Source organism: Physeter macrocephalus, chromosome 8 (assembly GCF_002837175.3).
Source record: "Physeter macrocephalus isolate SW-GA chromosome 8, ASM283717v5, whole genome shotgun sequence".
Taxonomy (NCBI): Eukaryota; Metazoa; Chordata; class Mammalia; order Artiodactyla; family Physeteridae; genus Physeter; species Physeter macrocephalus.
In genome coordinates, this window is record NC_041221.1 from 41,961,460 (window position 1) to 41,980,661 (window position 19,202).

The 19,202-nt window shown below is 38.5% G+C and overlaps 1 protein-coding gene and 1 long non-coding RNA gene across 2 annotated transcripts in view; one reads left to right on the forward strand and one right to left on the reverse strand.

Annotated features, from left to right (window-relative positions):
• The window catches only part of LOC114486699 (uncharacterized), a 140,079-nt gene that overhangs the window by 39,208 nt on the left and 81,669 nt on the right, over window positions 1–19,202 (reverse strand). The window lies entirely within an intron of this gene.
• CDH6 (cadherin 6) overlaps window positions 1–19,202 on the forward strand; it is a 57,320-nt gene that overhangs the window by 12,914 nt on the left and 25,204 nt on the right. The gene's annotated exons all lie outside the window — the stretch shown is intronic.

Below are 19,202 nucleotides of genomic sequence, written 5' to 3' on the forward strand. Positions count from 1 at the left end.
TGTTTATTCTTTAATTCTTCTAGGTCTTTGTTAAACACTTCTTGCATCTTCTCGATCTTTGCCTCCATTCTTTTTCCGAGGTTCTGGATCATCTTCGCTATCATTATTCTGAATTCTTTTTCTGGAAGGTTGCCTGTCTCCACTTCATTTAGTTGTTTTTCTGGGGTTTTATCTTGTTCCTTCATCTGGTACATAGCCCTCTACCTTTTCATCTTGTCTATCTTTCTGTGAATGTGGTTTTTGTTCCACAGGCTACAGAATTATAGTTCTTCTTGCTTCTGTTCTTCTTGCTTCTGCTGTCTTCCCTCTGGTGGATGAGGCTATCTAAGGGGCTTGTGCAAGTTTCCTGATGGGAGGGACTGGTGGTGGGTAGAGCTGGCTGTTGCTCTGGTGGGCAGAGCTCAGTAAAACTTCAATACCCTTGTCTGCTGATGGGTGGGGCTGGGTCCCCTCCCTGTTGGTTGTTTGGCCTGAGGCAACCCAACACTGGAGCCTAGCCGGCTCTTTGGTGGGGCTAATTGTCGACTCTGTGAGGGATCACCCCAAGGAGTACTTCCCAGAACTTCTGCTGCCAGTGTCCTTGTCTTCACAGTGAGACACAGCCACCCCCTGCCTCTGCAGGAGACCCTCCAACACTAGCAGGTATGTCTGGTTCAGTCTCCTATGGGGTCACTGCTCCTTCCCCTGGGTCCCGATGGGCACTCTACTTTTTGTGTGCCCTCCAAGGGTGGAGTCTCTGTTTCCCCTAGTCCTGTTGAAGTCCTGCAATCAATCCTGCTAGGCTTCAAAGTCTGATTCTCTAGGAATTTCTCCTCCCATTGCCGGACCCCCAGGTTGGGAAGCCTAATGTGCGGCTTGGAACCTTCACTCCAGTGAGTGGACTTCTGTGGTATAAGTGTTCTCCAGTTTGTGAGTCACCCACCCAGCAGTTATAGGATTTGATTTTATGGTGATTGCGCCCCTCCTACCATCTCATTGTGGCTTCTCCTTTGTCTTTGGATGTGGGGTATCTTTTTTGGTGAATTCCAGTGTCTTCCTGTCGATGACGGTTCAGCAGTTAGTTGTGATTCCAGTGTTCTCGCAAGAGGGAGTGAGAGCACGTCCTTCTACTCCGCCATCTTGGTGATGGTTTTCTTGGGGGAGTTTTTCCAAAAATTGATATGCTGTGCTTTTTTAAATATCATGAAAATTTGGGCTCTCTTTGATGCTCTAATGTATAAGTCCTCCTAATATGCCTTTCTCTTGAGTCATTAATGTCTACCCAATTCAATGAGCCCCTAGTCATAGGATAATTAGACAGTAATGTTTTAACAGCCCATAAAAATAAAAGTTTTCAGCCATATACACCTTTAAAATTAGGAATGAACAATTATTTGTTCCTAATTACATAATCCAAATTCAGTCAACATGAAGCAATATTTTATTCTTCTGAAAGACCTTTTAAAAGATGCTGTCATTAAAAGATTGCTTTCTTATATTCCTTTTTTTTTTTTTTTTTTAAAGAGCATAGACTTAGGAGTAGAGACCTCCTAAGGTGATTCAGAGACTAATTAACCACTGCTGCTTAAACAGGAACATCAGATTAAAGCATCTTCTTAGCTAACACTTACTGAGTATTGTTTTGTTCCAAACACTCTGCTAAGTGCTTCAGGTGTACTATTGCAATGTATCCTCACCAGTGAGTTTCCACTGTAATCCCTGTTTTACAGAGGAGTAAACTAAGGCTCAGATTGGGCCAGTACTTTAGCCCAAGATCTCTGACTGCTAGAACCTGGCAGTCGACCTCTGTCTGACCTCACAGGTACTCAGTTATATCCCCTACCCTGTGCATCCACTACTTCACAGAGACATTTTGAGGCACAAATGAACAAACAGTCCTAGAATATGCTTTGGCATTCAATGATTGCGTTCAACTCAATACCACAAATACCTACTGAGGACCTTCTGTGTGAAACCCAAGGGTAGAGAGAAACAGAAAAAAATTTTAGAGACTACTTTTAAAGAGCTACACAGATGTGTTGCATTATTATTCCATGCATTCTTTTTAATTTTTCTTGTTTTAATTTCCAGAACACATCAGTGTTATTCAAAATAGTTATAGGTCAGCATTTTAAAATTAGATATGCAATTAGTGGTGTTTCTGGTCATCATGATGAAAAAGTCACTTTTCTTTTTATTTCCCTTGATAACCTTCTCTAGACTTCTGTTCTGATTCAGTCACCTGCAATAATCTTTTCTCCCTGTGTCAGGACAAGTGCCTTGGGCACATCTCTCTTCTTCATCATTTAAATTTAATGCTCAGACATTTAACATTTTCATATTTCAACTGGTTAGTGTATTTAAGAGAACGTGCCTTCACTTGCTCCTTGAACGTACTTTTAAAAAATGTTTCAAGAAGTAACTTCCCAACTGTCAATAACTGGCAGTAATGCTGATTTTGTTTCCACTGTCGGCCAACTGATTTCACTTTCTTTATGACAAAAGCTTCAATTTGCTATTTTATGCGTAAGAAAATGTCCTGTGTAACAGCAGCTCTCTCTCTGAGTCTTAAACCTCCCTCTCTGCAGTCACTCACATGGAGAGCAGAAGAGTTAGAATGTCTGACCTTGGTCATAAACCCAAAGGCACTGTTTGGCTACCTGGGTCACACAAGCAGAGTAAAGTATAGAAAGCCAAACAAGGACCCAATCCCAAATCCTCCAACTTCCACGTTATTATGCCTGTGGACTCCTATATCCTCTGCTTATAATTAAATTTGCTGAAAAAAATGGAGGGATCAAGATGAACAAAAGAGAGTTAAAGGTTCAAATCCTTTTCGTTCCCACTGAGTTATTTTGCCTCCGTGCTCCACAAGCCAGAGCTAGAGGCTGTCAGAAGGTTATAGAGACTCTGCATGCTCGTTATAACAAACCCGCCAGAATCTAGCCTATGGACATTGTTAAGTATTTGTTTACTCATCACCTTAATTTGTTTATGAAACCATGTAAGTACTTGATTTGCACCAGAGTTCTTCATTTTTTGTCATGTATGGATTCACCCTAGCATAATGGGAATATAAATATACAGAATGCCAACATCCCAGTTTATATATCTTTTAAAATCCCTAATTATCATTTTGATTGACTCATTTCAAAAATCAGTTAAAAATCCCTGACATATTGGCAGTCAACGGTCAAAATATTCTTAAACCACTGATTTTCTTCATTTCCATTGATGTGAATTAGTACATTATTTTAAATATGAGAAACTAAGAATATACTGTAACAAGAATTATAAATTTAAATTTTAGAGTGCCCTACCTCTAGTCAAAATTAAAAGCTGTCTTTCTAATATTCTACCCTTTTCTACCAAAAATAAATGGGTTTTTGGAAGGGGTCCTGCCTTTAACAAACTTCATCAAATTTAGAGATTATGTTTAGATGTTAATGTATCATTGGAAACTCAAGAATTCAACTCTTTTTGTATAGATGTAGGCTGCTGTTAGCAAGCTCCACCTTCCTACAAGTTTTTATGTTGCCAGTTATTAAGATGATAATGTAATATACATTGTCATCATATATTGATACATACATCATATATATCATATCCTCATGAGCGTGCTAAATATATCAGTATTCTTTGAATACCTATCTTTCCATCTAGAATTGAAGAAGATATTGAAAGAAAGTACAGAATTCTCCATAAGAGAATTAGAGGTTTTTTTTTCTTATTGCCATTATTGATAAATAAGTAAAAATAACAACAGCTATTCTCAAAGGTCAATGTGAGGAATCAAATTTGAAATTATGCAGCCTGGAATAAGAAGAAAAGCAGCATGCCAAAATGTTTCACAGGAAAAATATTTATAGTTTCTTCCAGTTTTCTATTCACAGAGAACACATATGCACAAGAAAAGGGAGGCACTTTAAAAGATTAAAATGTATACATGTGTGAGATATATGGATAAATATTTTAAGTGAATTGGTGTGTTTCAGAAGACCTGAGGGCAGTAATGAAAGCATAACAAAAAGCCTGAAATATCAGTCTGGATGTGGGATTTAATGCTGACTAGAGGGAACAGAGATGGGAGTTAAGAAGGCAGTTGAAGAATTTATCTCAGCTATGGCATTTTCAAATAGATTTGGAGAGAAAATGGCCTTCATTCATTCAACAATTATTCACCAGAGACTATAAAGTTAATAGCATGGGCAGCCTGCCTATGTTTGAGCCTCAGCTACACTATGACTACCTGGGTAATATTGGGCAAGTTATTTAACCTCTCTCTGCTCTCCATTTCTTCAGCTGTTAAATGTGGGGAGTAATAAAGTTGTTGAAGTGAGGATTAATTAAGTTAATACGAGAAAGAGCTTTGAATGGGGTCAGCATATGGTACTCACTAGTAAGGTACTAAGGGAAGACCAGAATAAGGAGGGAAGGCATCCTACTATCAAGTGCATCTTCAGAAAACAGGAAAGGTGAAGAGAAGGAGAAACCAAAAGTGCCCAGTTGATTATTCCACTAATGTTCAGTCTCATTCTCTGAAGTCAAGTATTATGGGCCAGAAGATGGTGCCAAAGCATCTAAGGCAGCTGCAAACACAACTCTTCACCAGCAGTTCAGAGGGCCAAGTATATATAACAGTACAAAGTTTTCTTCATTATCCCAACCACACTAAAAATAAAATGAGCACTACACTTTATGTAGTTTGATGATCCTGGTAACTTCTGTAGATCCTCCTGTTAAGGCTATATATCATTTCATTTTAAAGCATCATTACTTAACACCACAATTTAGAGTTTATGTTATTGAATATTTAAACTACTGTGAAATGTTAAGAGTCTTGTTAGGTCTTGTTATTTTTTCAAAAAAAACTTCAATGCATCTAACAATCAAAAATGACTATCGCGGGCTTCCCTGGTGGCGCAGTGGTTGCGCGTCCGCCTGCCGATGCAGGGGAACCGGGTTCGCGCCCCGGTCCGGGAGGATCCCACATGCCGCGGAGCGGCTGGGCCCGTGAGCCATGGCCGCTGAGCCTGCGCGTCCGGAGCCTGTGCTCCACAACGGGAGAGGCCACAACAGAGGGAGGCCCGCGTACCACAAAAAAAAAAAAAAAAAAAAAAAAAAATGACTATCGCACTTAGGGTATAATAATGTTTTAGATTGGAATTATCATAGTTAAGTTGTTAAGTGGGATTTAATATCATGAGATCCTTATATTATTGCACCAAAGTGTATTATTTGGGGAAAATTACTTTTGATTTGTTTAATTACATTTTTTAAGAGCAAAATAATTAATTCCTTGTTTAAGGTTAAACTTTGACCTTTAACATATTGAGTACTCTTTTATATTGGGTCCTAGGTCTGGTCTTTCAAATTAGTACTTTAGATATTGAATTTAAACCTTGGAATACTTATATCTTTATAAACTCTGCAGGACCCTAGACTACACCTCACTCATATTTTTATCCTTAAAGATATCTAGCACAGATTTTGCACATTGGAAACAGTCAAATATTACTTCAATTAAGCTGCAGGGACCACAAAAGATAAAAAACTGCTGTGTTGGGCTTCCCTGGTGGCGCAGCGGTGGAGAATCTGCCTGCCAATGCAGGGGACACGGGTTCGAGCCCTGGTCTGGGAAGATCCCACATGCCGCAGAGCAACTGAACCCCTGAGCCACAACTACTGAGCCTGCGCGTCTGGAGCCTGTGCTCCGCAACAAGAGAGGCCGCGACAGTGAGAGGCCCGTGCACCGCGATGAAGAGTGGCCCCCGCTCGCCGCAGCTAGAGAAAGCCCTTGCGCAGAGACGAAGACCTAACACAGCCAAAAATAAATTAAATAAATAAATAAATTTAAAGAGTTTAAAAATAGATTTTAAAAAAATGCTGTGTTATCTCAAAGCTGCCTCCCAGTTTATTGATGTGGATGATTTGATATGGATATAAACGATAGTGTTTTGTGTTGTTGACAACTGAAAATCTAGTCTTTAAAGTTCAAGGATATATTAGATAGTAAACATATAAACCAAATCATCATGAAAGTCTTTCCACAGAAACTACCTCTGGAAATTTCACATCAAAATGACATAGGTACTTTATGATATAATAGCAGAAAACTCAAGCTTCCTTAGTGCAAACCAGAGAAATTAAAGATAACACAGTTAGTTGTATGTGCATAAACTAACAGGAAAGATAAAAATGAAAATATATAGCAAATAATATCACATCATAAAAGTTGGTTCCTTTAAGACTTTTACAAATGAAAAATCAGACATTATTTAGGATCTCAGTAGAAAAAAGTTTGAAACAAAATGAGAAAAAGCCGGAGTTCATTAATAGAAAACAAATTTTTTTTCTTAAAATTCCTAAGCTACACTGTGCAGATAATTCAAGTGCTCAGTAAAAGAGAAATAATTTAAGACCTGAGAATGTTGATTGCAATGATTCACAAAAAAATCAACTATACAGAAAAATGGGATAACACAGAGAGAGAAAAATTCTATATAACGACTAATTCTTTTTGTACCAACTATATATTCTTCTAATCAACATATTTTGAGTTCTCACAAGAAATATAATCATTTCTGGAAAATAATCACATCTTAACTCTTTCTACTGTTTATATTATGAGTACAATTCAGAAGCAGACATGAAAGAGGAGATGCAAAGAAAGTTCTGCTTTAAAACAGTTATGCAAAACTTTAGCATGCTTTATTGTTTTCTTTTCATAAATCGTGAAGCATAAGAATCTGGCTCATTTACTTAATCTACATCCTAGGGTTTCTTTTTTGTTTTTCCAATGAAGATAAATACCCTCCAGGAAACAAACTTTCCCTTTAGAAATCAAGTAAAGCAATTTTTATATTTGCATCTTCTCTAAGTTTGAGATTATTGCCAAATAAAAGTGTTTAAAATTTTTTAAAAAGAAATCAATAAGGTAGAGTGGAGTATAAGAAATTACTTTATTATCCATTTGTATCTTGAGTGTTCTATCTACCCTCCCAACTGTGTGTATTCTGTAAAAAGAACAAAAGGGGGGAATTGTTTACCTTGTATGAAAGCTATGATCTTGGTGATTACCAATCTACCTGCCTCTTAAAGGGAAATATTGTTTTATAATCAAATCAAGAAAGTGAAGTGTCTTGGGAAGACTTCAGTGGCAGTAGTTTATTCAGTTTTATCTCCTTTTCAACAGTCTAGACATCACTTACTTGAGTTTTAAAACGATAATGAGACAGTCAGAATCTTTACTGAAATTCAAACCATCAAGTAACTTCAAAGAAGGGGAGGGTGCTGGATGGGGAGGGACTGAACAGAAAACACAACACAAGGGAAATCATCCCCTGGCAGGTGAAGAGGCGTCTTAGATTGTTTTTTAGCAGAGTTTTATTGCAGAAAATTTGTAATGAGATAGGAGCAGTGATAATATTTTTCCACATTTTATCAAGTACTACAGATTATAAAGTGTTTTCATGTGTACAAGCATTCTTCATGATTTGCCTAAGCACTCTTTCAGTTGAGCAGAATTCAATCCTTCTGGGTGTGAGGAAACAAGAGTCCCAGAGGGGTTAAGAGACCACAGTGCCATTGCCAGCAGAGTGCCAAAGTTGAAGCTGGAGTCCATGCTTTTTGACATGGTTTAGTCTAATACTCTTCCCTTATACCACATTATTACCATGTTCAAGTAGTAGAGAGTATTTCGGGCATAGTGGGCAATGGAAGAGTAGCACAGGGCTTAGGAGTTGAAGCACTTGAATTTAGGGCACTAACGTCACCATGAGAACACTCTCCCTAGCGTGGCCATCCAGACAGCACACATTTCTCTTCACTGATTGTTTCCCAGTTATTCCCTTAAAGAAAAAACAAAAACAAAAAACAAAGGGGTTCAAATTATTTAAAAAATTATAAGCTGTTCCCATGCAATAAAACTAAAAACTAATTAATGAACTCATAATCATTTCTCCTAGAATTGCTCACCATTATTTCCTTGAGTGTATGAGTGGGTTACAGAATTCAGTTTAATCATCATTTAATGGACATGTACAGGATGCTTGAGAGTTATGAATTTGAATGAGAAATAGTCTCTCCCTAAAGCAAACTACTTGTTTTATAAAGATATGGCTTTAACTTTTTAGATTCTAAGTAAGAATCTACATAGGAATATTATATCCAATATGTTTTTTACCTTTGAAGAAAAACACATTTGGGGAAAAGTCCATTAACTAGTGAGGAGCATAATTTTTTTTAAATTTCTGCTGCTTGAATCATCATGTCTCAGATGTCTGCATTTATCTATTAATATTTTCTTCCAAAGTGTACTTGTCAGAGAGAAAGAGAGAGGAGGCAGGGGGAGTGTGTGTGTGTGTGTGTGTGTGTGTGTGTCCTTAGATTTGATAAGTGCTGAAGAGATTACATTATAAGGCAAAAAGTAGGATTGTAATTGGTCAGTTACAATGCCTTACTAAATCAATTTTTGACTGGATATCTGGCTGTCAGCTTGATTTACCACTGTCTTTTTAAAAATGAAAATGTTAGACTAAGCAGGAGCTCAGACTAATGTCTCAGTCTGCCAAAGACCCTGGACTTCCAGAGCCAAGCAAAAGGCAGTAAACAATGCCTTTTTGGGAAAATAACTTCATGCAGTGAATAAACCAAAATGCATTTGTTTAATTGATAAATCCCAAATGAACAATAACATCTGTTACAATTTGTACCATTTGTGCCAATAGAATTTACAAATAATTTAGCCTGGGGTCTAATATAATAATATAATGAATCCAGAAACGTTTATAATCATGGTAGGGAGTGCTTTTTGGTAGTATTCTCTGATGTGAATGAACAGACTTTGGAGTCAGGCAGATCTTGGTAACCTCCCTGGCTCTGCTCTTAACTTTGGATAAGTTACTTAACCTCCCTAACCTCAGTTTTCTCTGAAAAAAGTGGAGAAAATAAAGCTTATTTCCTGGAGTCATTATGAGTGTTATTGATTAACAAACAAAGCATTCCTGCAGTACCTAACACATAGTAAGTGTTCACCAAGTGTTAGTTTTCTTCTTCCTTCCCTGAAATTCTTGAAGGACCACATGCAGTTCCAGCTCACCTTGAATTCCAAAGGTAAAGAACTACCTTAGTGGGACTTCCCTGGCGGTCCAGTGGTTAGGACTCGGCACTTTCACTGCCTTGGCCCCGGGTTTGATCCCTGGTCAGGGAACTAAGATCCTCCCCCCTCAAAAAAAGAACAACAACAAAAAAACTACCTTAGTTTCCTATTGCTGCTGTAATGAATTACCACAAACTTAGTGGCTTAAAATAGTACAAGTTTATTATCTTATAGCTTTGGAGGTCAAAAGTCTGAAATGGGTTTCGCTAGGTTAAAATCAAGGTGCCGCAAGGTGTCCTTCTGGAGGCTGTAGGGGAGGAGCCGTTTCCTTGTCTTTACAAGCTTCTAGAGGCTGACTGCATTCCCTGGTTCATGGTCCCTTCCACCAAAGACAACAGCATAGCATCTTCAAATCTCTCTCTATCTCAGTCTCTCTCTCTGACATCTGCTCCATCGTCACATTTCCTTCTTTGACTCCAGCTCTCCCCTACTTCTTTCCCTTATAAGGACCCTGGTGGTTACATTGGGCTCATGTGGTTAATCCAGGCCAGTCTCACTACTTCAGAATCTTTATCTTAATCACACCTGTAAAGTCTTTTTTGCCATGTAAGGTAACATAGTCATTGGTTCTGGGAATTAGGACATGAACATCTTTGGGAGAGCCATTATTCTGCTTACTACAACTATTATAGCACTAAAGTTTTGTTCGTTTAATAGTTACTCTGGTACTTTTGACATTACATTCAAGGTATTGAGTGTAAAGGATATATGTCAAGGGAATTAATACATTTCTTCTGAGTTTAGATTTAAAATTCTTTTGCTTTTAACAGTTTGGTCAAAAATTCTCCTTCACATAACACAAGGTCTGTTTCAGTGCTTATTAAATCTAACAAAGATAAAAGATTGAATTGAGTGGGGTCATGTGGAATCTCTGCAAATGCAGAACACTTTACGGTATTATATGAACGTATTTTTAAAGTTACAAGGTACGCAATGAGGAAAAACAGATGGAAGGATAGATTAGTTAGATAGATGATAGATAGATGATATTAACAGATAGATAGATATAGGATTCAATCAGTGGTCCTCAAAGGAGGCTACTTTGCCCCCCAGGGGACATTTGGCAACGTCTGGAGACATTTTTGGTGGTCACAACTTGAAAGGTTCTACAGGTATCTAGTGGGTAGGGGCCGGGGATGCTGCTAAACATCTTATAATACACAGAATAGAGTTACCCAGCCCAAAATGTTAATAGTGCAGAGGTCAAAAAATCCTGAATTAGATAGATCTTTGTAACTCAGCACTTAAAATATTGTTTGGTACAGGATAAACCTTTAATGAATGTCATAGAACTGAATGTAAATATCCAGAGAAAATATTTATGTTGCAGTTAACAGACTAGACTGTGGTGTCAGACTGCCTGGACTCAAATCCTTCTCCTGTTGGTTGCATGATGCTGAGAAGTTACTAAACTCTTACCTTGCCTCAGTTTCCTCATCAGTTGAGGTGATAGGAAGAGGGTCATAATGAGTAACAAATTATATAATCTGTGTAACAGCAGCACATTTCCTGGCTCATAGGATGGGCTTCATAAATGTCTGCTATTATTATTTTCCCAAATTCCAGACAGACCCATTGCCAAATGATTGATCATATAAGAGAACGCTTTAAAGATAAAATATTTACACTGTTCTAAAAATCAATCACATTATTTGTATTATATAGAAGGATATAATGTTTTCTGGTCATGATAAGAGGCAACACAGTATTATCGAAAAAGAACATGGGAGATGGAGGCAGCCTGATCCTAGGTTTTGTCAGAGGAAGAGATTGTCCTGATTCTTTTAGAGCCCATTTAACATATCAAGAGATGAGCCTGGCCAATTCGAATAAAAGTTACGAATCCCATTTATAAATGTAGTTACCAAAAGTTATTGGTGCCAGGCTCTGGGCTACTGGTCATTCTTACCCCCCAGTTATCTTCTCAGTTTTTGTGGTGGGAATTGGCTCTTCCTCCCACCAAAACTTAAGTGGTGGGATATTCCTGAAACTGAGGGAGGGATTTCACATTCCTGGCTATTAAACACAAAAACACACAGCCTGTGTGTATCTAAAGTCATTTCTACTTCCCTGAGACAGTGTATCTGAAGTCTGGCAAAGGGGACAGTGGGAAGCAGTGGCAAGTTTGTGGATAAAGGTGAAAACAAAGTGGGTTTTTGCCCGTTTCCCTTTGAGGCAATCATGTGGTGGAGGAGAAGCTCCTTTTAGCTCCTGGGCTTCTCCAGGGCAAGAAAAGTGTGGATGATCTCTTTGATGGTACCTATCAAGGACAAAGCAACCCTGTGGCTAAGTCCACATTTGCCAAGGGCAATGGAGGAATGTTACTCAGACATCAGGGAGTATGTGATACCAAGGAGGCAGGCAGGGTGGGGCTAGTCACCTTGGACCCTGGAGAGCTGAGATGGTGATTCCACTTGCCAAAACCATAGATGCCCCTGAGGAAAGTAATGGATGAGAGCTATTGTCTCTGGAGGCAGTACAGGACTGCCCTTAGCTCCAGAAGCCCCGAATTTCCCTCTGATTTGTGCCATGTGGGTCTCTCCTTTTCATACACCCGATGTCATCTTGGAATGAATCAGGGGCAAAGAGAGAAAGCAAAAACCAGAAAGACTGGGATTTATTTAAAATAGTTATCTAAAGAGACTGTATTATTGAATCAGGCAGATTTTATTGGACTGCACTAAATTACTGAATATTGACTGAATATTCAACCTAATATCGAGTTCCTAATTCTCAATGGGATTAGAGCTTGAGGGATAAGCTATTAAAAAAAAGAAAGAAATAATAAAGAAGCTGCATCTTCCCGTGCACATCGGAATGCAGGGTGAGAAAATATGTGACCCTGCACCTCAAGGGAAGGATGCTTCTATTTTAGCTGACTTTATTGCTTTTATTATTCCAGGCACATACTCAAGGCCTTCTCTTATTTTCTCCCACACAGAGCCTTGAAACCATGCCACGTGCTCATACTGCCTGCCAAGCCATTTTTCTCCCCTTGGTGATCCAACCTTCTCCAAGAAGTCTTCCTAAACCATCAAAGAGCTAACATGTCCCCTGATTCCACCTTGTCCAACTCCCAGGTTCCCTCTGTATTGTTCTCTAGCATTTCCTTTACCTTGTTATTCCTAACTAATACTTAATAAGAATACCGAAGTGTCTAATTTCTGCTTTTATTTGCTTTCTTTTATGTATGGGTAAGTATTTCCAAGCCTAATTTGCAAAGGTATAGAAGGCAGGTATTAGATGTTTTTTATTCATTGCCTTATGCAGCTCTTCAGGCCAAAAAGTGTTTTTAAATGGTCTTGGTTGACAGTTAAACTATATTTTCAAAGAACAACGTTTCTGTGAAATGGAGAATTTTCCATTCATTTTCCATCAGCTTCATTCTTGAAACTTCTTCACCCTTAACAGATGACTTCTGTCCCAGCACTTATAATGGTCAAGGTACTTATAACATCTGCTCTTTTGAACAAATCCAATACAGGTTGGCTTTATTATTGAGGTTTAATTGGTTATTAAAGAAAATTTTTTATATCTGAGGCGATAACTTGAATTCCTCTCTGATTGCTCAGATTAGACAATGTGCTTAGTGTTTGGTAGTAATTGCTAAATTATCTGGCAACTTCAGGAACATATATTCTTGATACATAGAATTATCCTAAAATCAAGTGAGAAAGGGGGTGGAGGACACTAAGATTTATTGATTACCTTCTGTGTTCCAGAAACCTTCATTGATTATTGACATTTTATCCAATTTTATCTTTATAACATTCATTCATTCTTTCTTTGCAATCATTAATTATTGAAGATCTATAATGTGCCAATATGTTGGGTGCTGAGAATACGGAAGTGAACCAGACAGGCTTGATGCTTTTTTTATCATGAAATTAGCCATCTAGCTGTTTGCTGACTGAAACATGAAAACAGCTGTGAAATTCTCAAAAAAAAAAAAAAAATTGAGAATGTACTGATGGCTAACTGGGGAAGAAATTGGGAGTGTAGAACAGGAGGCTATAACTTAGACTAGCAGCTCAGGGAGAACTTCCTCGAGGAAATCAAGATTACAAAGACCTGATGTATGAATTGGATTAACCAGGTGAAGGTGTTCAAAAGGACTTTACACCAAGGGGACCACATGCAAGGAGGCCTAGATATGAAAGAGTCTAATGTATCTTCAACCAACTGCAGTACGTACAGTACACTAGAACAAAGAGTGTCAAGGAGAGAATGCTGGCTGATGAAACTAAAGAGAGGAGCAGAGACTGTGGTGGACTTTGGAGGCCATGCTGAGTGGGGCTGGGGGCCTTATCCCAAGAGTAAAGAGAAAACACTGAAGGATTCAGTTAAAAAAGAGTGGTATCTTGAAAGTTGTTGATGGTGTTGTTTAAGTTCATCTAGTCACAGAAAGGAAAATAGATGGAAAGGAAGCAAGACTGAGTGTGTGTTCAGAGAGCCTCATTGCAATAGGTCAAAGAGAAATGGTGGTGAATTGGACCAGGGTGGCACCAGTGGGAAAGGAGACAAGTAGGCGGTGAGTCAAGATATAGGTAAGAGGTAGAATTGGCAGGAGTTAGGGGCCTAATGAATTTGGAGATGGAGGCAGAAGGAAGGTTCTAGGGTGACTCTCTGGTGGTCCTTACAGAGATGGGACATACAAGAGGAAGAATGGTTTGGGAAAGAAGGTAATGACGTCAACTGGGAAGTACTGAGTGTGAGTTGTCCAAGACTTGCCTGGGAATCACTGTATCCTTGACTCTGTATCTCAGGAAAATGTCTGTCCTGAGGTTTTATAGAGTTTTGGACGTTAATGGCACAGAGATAATAGTTTAATCCATGAAAATAGATAATCTCATTTGGAGAGAGTATGTGAAATGAGGAAAGACAAGGACCTAAGACATAGGCCTAAGGAATATCCACATTTAATGGACAAGTAGAAGAGGAATATCTGGCAAAATTAATTATTTTGAGTTTTGTCTTAAAGATGACCTATGAAAACTATGATAACTTAATTAATTTAGTTGATTAATAGGAAAGTCAGAATTCAGACCCAAATGTTTCCACCTTCAAAATCCACCTTCTGAATACTTCCTGTATGTGATGTAAGAATAATTTATTGATGCATATCTCTGAGCTAGGCCTTCTGTTAAGCATTTTACATACATTGTTTTATTAATTTTCAGAGCAACCTACCTGTAAACTAAGTATCAGTATTATTCTTATGTAGATGAGGGAAATAAGACTTGGAGAAATTAACTAAGTTCCCCAAGGTTACCCGACTACTACATACCCATTTCTTTCCCTTGCCCAAGACCATGCATGCATTATGATTGTACTAGTTAAGGCAGTGATTCTCAAACTTGAGCTCTCATCAGAATCACCTGGAGGGCGTCTTAAAACACAGATTGCTGGGCAACACCCTTTGAGTTTCTGATTCTGGAGGTAGATGGGGCCTGAGAATTTGCATGTCTAGTTCCAACAACCTGCCACAAAAATATGCTGCCACCAGCATTTTAGCTTGTAAAAAAAATTTAATTAAATATAAATATAAATTAGATATAAATTAGTTAACTCATAATAATCATTAACATCCAAATACAACATATTAAAATATATAATATAAAATTTTATTAAAAGATATTTTTATTTACCTACCCCTATGATCTCTGAAACAGAATCTACTCCTAATCCCTGCCATGTACTTCAAGAAATTTCTTCCTGACATAAACTCTACCTAACAAGCTCTTCATGATTTTTACATTAAGCATATTTATTAGCATTATGTATACATGCATTATGTAGAGAGATGTACATATATACACACTCATATATACATATACATATTGAATTCAGTTAAGCTTCAATTTGTCCTAAGTTGATTGTACATTTATTTTCCCAATTTAAAATAATATTCAATCTATTTAGCACAAAGGTGTTCTCTCTGCTGTAACTCCAGTTTCTACACTTCAATCCCAATCAGACCACATCTTTTCACCACAGCTGTTCTCTGATTCTTATAACATCTCAGATTAGCAATCATTACATTTCTTAAAGAGCCACATTACACTCTATGAGCATATTAGTCATAATCCATTTTTTTATTTCAGCAAAAAAATCACATAATTCCTTCCCTAAGCCCCTTTCAGGCTGTTGTAGGTACTTCCAGATGTGCCATGTAGGTAACCTTCTGTTTAAACTCTGCTTTCTTGTCTCAATGATGCATATGCTTAGAAGATTCAGTTTGGTTACTGACTTAAGACAAGTGACTCAGTGACACATAGGGAATGGGGGGAATGGGGCAGCATTAACTAGCTCCATAAACCACTAAAAATCTGTACAGTTAGTGTTATACCTTTGAATTAGAGACAAAATCAAGTTGGGAGGTGGCATACGTAGCAGGTAAAAAGATACTGGCACTGCTTTGGTGATGCCTGCAATGGGGCCATATCTACAACCCCAGATCTCTGTATTTATTTTTCAAGATGCTACACTTAAAAAAATAATAAGTCAACAGAAAAACAAGCAAAGACCAACAGCTCCTTCTGCAACAAAATGCTCCAGGTACAGTAGTAAAAAGTCCTGAGAGCCCCAGATGAAATGTGACTTTCCGAGGGAAGTGGATAATTTTTACTTGATAGTGAATCGTTAAAAATGAACCAGATGATTAAACTTAAAGGAACAGCCACATTAAACTGAAATTAGTAAAAACATGCCTCGGGTAGCCTACAACCTTTTATTTGTTGTTGTTTAACTTCTGCCTTTTACAGTGGCCATGATGAATGACATCACAAAAGAAAAAAATCCAATTAAAATCTAAGAGCTCAATAAACCCTTAATGTCTGCTTGTCACCACCACTTTCACTTGCACTGATGTCTTATGTTTCCTCTTTTCCCCAAGAAGAGAAAAAAGAACTGGCCTCAGGGGGGTTCAGTGGAAGGGGAGCAGAGGGGGGAAAGAGCACACAAAGGCTTCTGGAGGTTTCTATTCTGTGCGCTCCATCAGATGCAGACACTGCACTGGGAGGGGGATGAGGTTAAATTGTTTTATTATTATACAACGCCTGAGTGAAGAGATGCATTTTCCCACTAGTTTTCAAATATTGATAAATCAGAATTGGGATCTGCAGAGCAATCCCTCTTCATGCTCTTAGTTGGCATCTCCACTGCCCTTTTATATTGTCTTGGAATTTGTTCTATAAGTCATTGAAATGGTCTCTCCTGACAGCTAAAAATAAGTTTCTGATAACTTTTACCTGAATAAATCTTGTGACCCAATGTGGTATTCATCTACTAATTGTGCAACAACTACATATTGAAAGTGATGAAAGAACCGGCTGAGGGAAGTCTATAATCTAGTGGAATGCAGAATATAATAAATCATGTGGAAAGATAGCAATGGCCACCTGATAGAAGAATACTGGCTTTTGATAACAGATTTTTACCTTAGAGATACCATGTGTTTGTAAAATTGGGTTTTCAAAGTCCTTAGAACAAAGTTCTTAAAGTCAAAAGCAAAAACCTGTTTATTGTGAACTAAGAGCTAATAATAGTGACAATATCTTAAATTTGGAAGACACTTTATAATTTATAAAACACATGCTTTTATCACGTTTATATAGGAATTAACATAGTATTTGTATATAGTCTCATAGTATTTGTATATAGTATTTGTATATAGTCTCTTAGTGCTTCACTACAGCCTTGTCCTGTAGCTCAGTTATCCTCATTTTCTGATAAGGATCCCAGGGCTTGGAAGTTAATTGACTGTCCTATTGAGAGAGAGAGAATGAGCAAGGCCCACACTTGGGACTCCTGGTGTGGTGCCCCCTGAACTGTGCCAGGCTGCTGACCATGGCTGCCCTAGAGCCAGATCCAGTGGGCAGTGACATTGGTTTCATTACTCATGAGTTAATGAAATAGCTTTTTAAGAGCTCTCTTCAGTCATTAGAATTTGACGATGGAGAGTTAAAACTTTCCCCAGTGACTCTTTCTGTGTAGTCAGGGTTTCAACGTTTTCTTAGCATATCACATTACACAAATCATGGAGTGCTCTTGTTTTACATTTCTTATTGCGTTTGTCTCACTTCTAAGCAATTTCCTCCCTGTTCGCATTTATCTTGCACGATTTCTGTCAAATTGCTTCCAAGGCCACTAATTGTATAAATAATATTCTCTTCCTCAAACTCTGCTATTAACTAGTGGTAGCTGTGTGGCGTTAGACACAGTTTATCTCTCAAAATGAGAAGGTTGCATGGAATAATCTATAAGCCTCTTCTTGCACTCAAGTTCTAATCTGACTCTCACATGAGCTGTGTGATTTGGGAAACACTACATATAGGAGCCTCAGTTTTCTTGACTCTTGCAGTGGTGGTTGTAATGAAGGAAAGTACAGTGTTTATTGGAGGCAACAAGCAAGGAGAATGGGCAGCTCATGCTCAAAAGACCCAAACTCCCCAGTGGCTTTCAGGAAAGGGTTTTTTTTTTTTTTTTTCGGTACGCGGGCCTCTCCCCGCCGCGGCCTCTCCCGTCATGGAGCACAGGCTCCGGACACGCAGGCCCAGCGGCCATGGCCCACGGGCCCAGCCACTCCGCGGCATGTGGGATCCTCCCGGACCGGGGCACGAACCCGCGTCCCCTGCATCGGCAGGCGGACTCTCAACCACTGCGCCACCAGGGAAGCCCCAGGAAAGGGTTTTTAAAGGCAACATTTGGCACGAGGATTACAGCTCATGGACCTTCTTCTGACTGGCTGGTGGTGAGGTAACAGGGTGATGTTTCAGGAATCATAATCATCAACCTTCTGAATCTGGGGTCTGCATACTTGTGGTAACATGTAATCACCATCCTCTACCTTGTGTGGGGGAGCTTAGTTTCTGCAGAACTCAAAAATATATGTCAGATTGTTATGTGTATCTCTTCAGGAGGAACTAGGACTCTGTTTTATCACTGAACTATTTGCTTTTCCTTTGTTTCTGCATTCCCTCACTTACCTAATTAGTACTGCTTGAGTCTGCTCTTTGGAACTCAGGAAAGACCTAGGAGACTAAAGCCTTTCTCCACAAATGAGAAACAGGAAGCACAGAGGGGCTTTTGTACCCAGGAGGGCCCCACAGGGTCCTACTAGCCATTAAAGCTGACTTGTCTGTATGTAGCTGATACTTACAACTGAGATCTGAAAACAGTTCTCCTTGGTAAAAAGCACTCTTTGAAAAAAAATTGTGAATAGGGTTAGGTTATCGGAAGACCTATGAGATACTGCCTAAACTTTTGCTGAGGTGGGGAAAAGGGAACTAAAGAAACAACAGGGAAGTCAATAGAGTGGATATAAAGTTCAGGATAAGTAACCCATGGGCTACTTTTCCAAGTTAGGATTGCCCTCTTCACTTCAGTGGTATCTTCATGTTCATTACCGCAACCCTTTACCCAGACCCATTTCACTGGCTGTTAATCTTATCAGAGCCTCTGCTTGATGACCTTCAGGAACAGAGAACCCACTGCTTCATAAGGCAGACTATTCAATCTAATCTTTTAGAAGGTCTTTTCCCATATTAAACTAAAATATGTGTTAAATATTCTTTTCCAATTTATCCTGTAAATTTATCTTATTCCAATTTACCTTGTAAATTCTTATTCCAATTTATCTTGTAAATTACCTAGTCAGGGTGGTTTCAAGGCATTGTCCCTGGCAGCACTTAAGATGTTTCTCAAACACTTTGAGTTGAATTTCATAAATAAATTTCACATCTTCCTAGAAAATTGACTATAATCTCCATCATATTAGAATCAAGAAGATTGACTAGCTTTCCTAAATTCACCAAGATAGCAACGTGTAGAGGCAAAATGTACACTCTGATTCAAAAACCAAAATCCTTTTCTCAGTAGTATATTGCTTGTCTAGTGTATCTGTGTACACAGAAGTGAGGGGGAGAGTGTATTAATAGTTCTGAAAGCTGTAGTGAAAATAGTTTCGTTCCAGCCAGGCCTATATGTCCTTGGGCATCTTACTATTGCTCTGGCCTTTAGTTTTCCATTCTTCAAAATCAGGATTACTAAATTTTATCCAAGC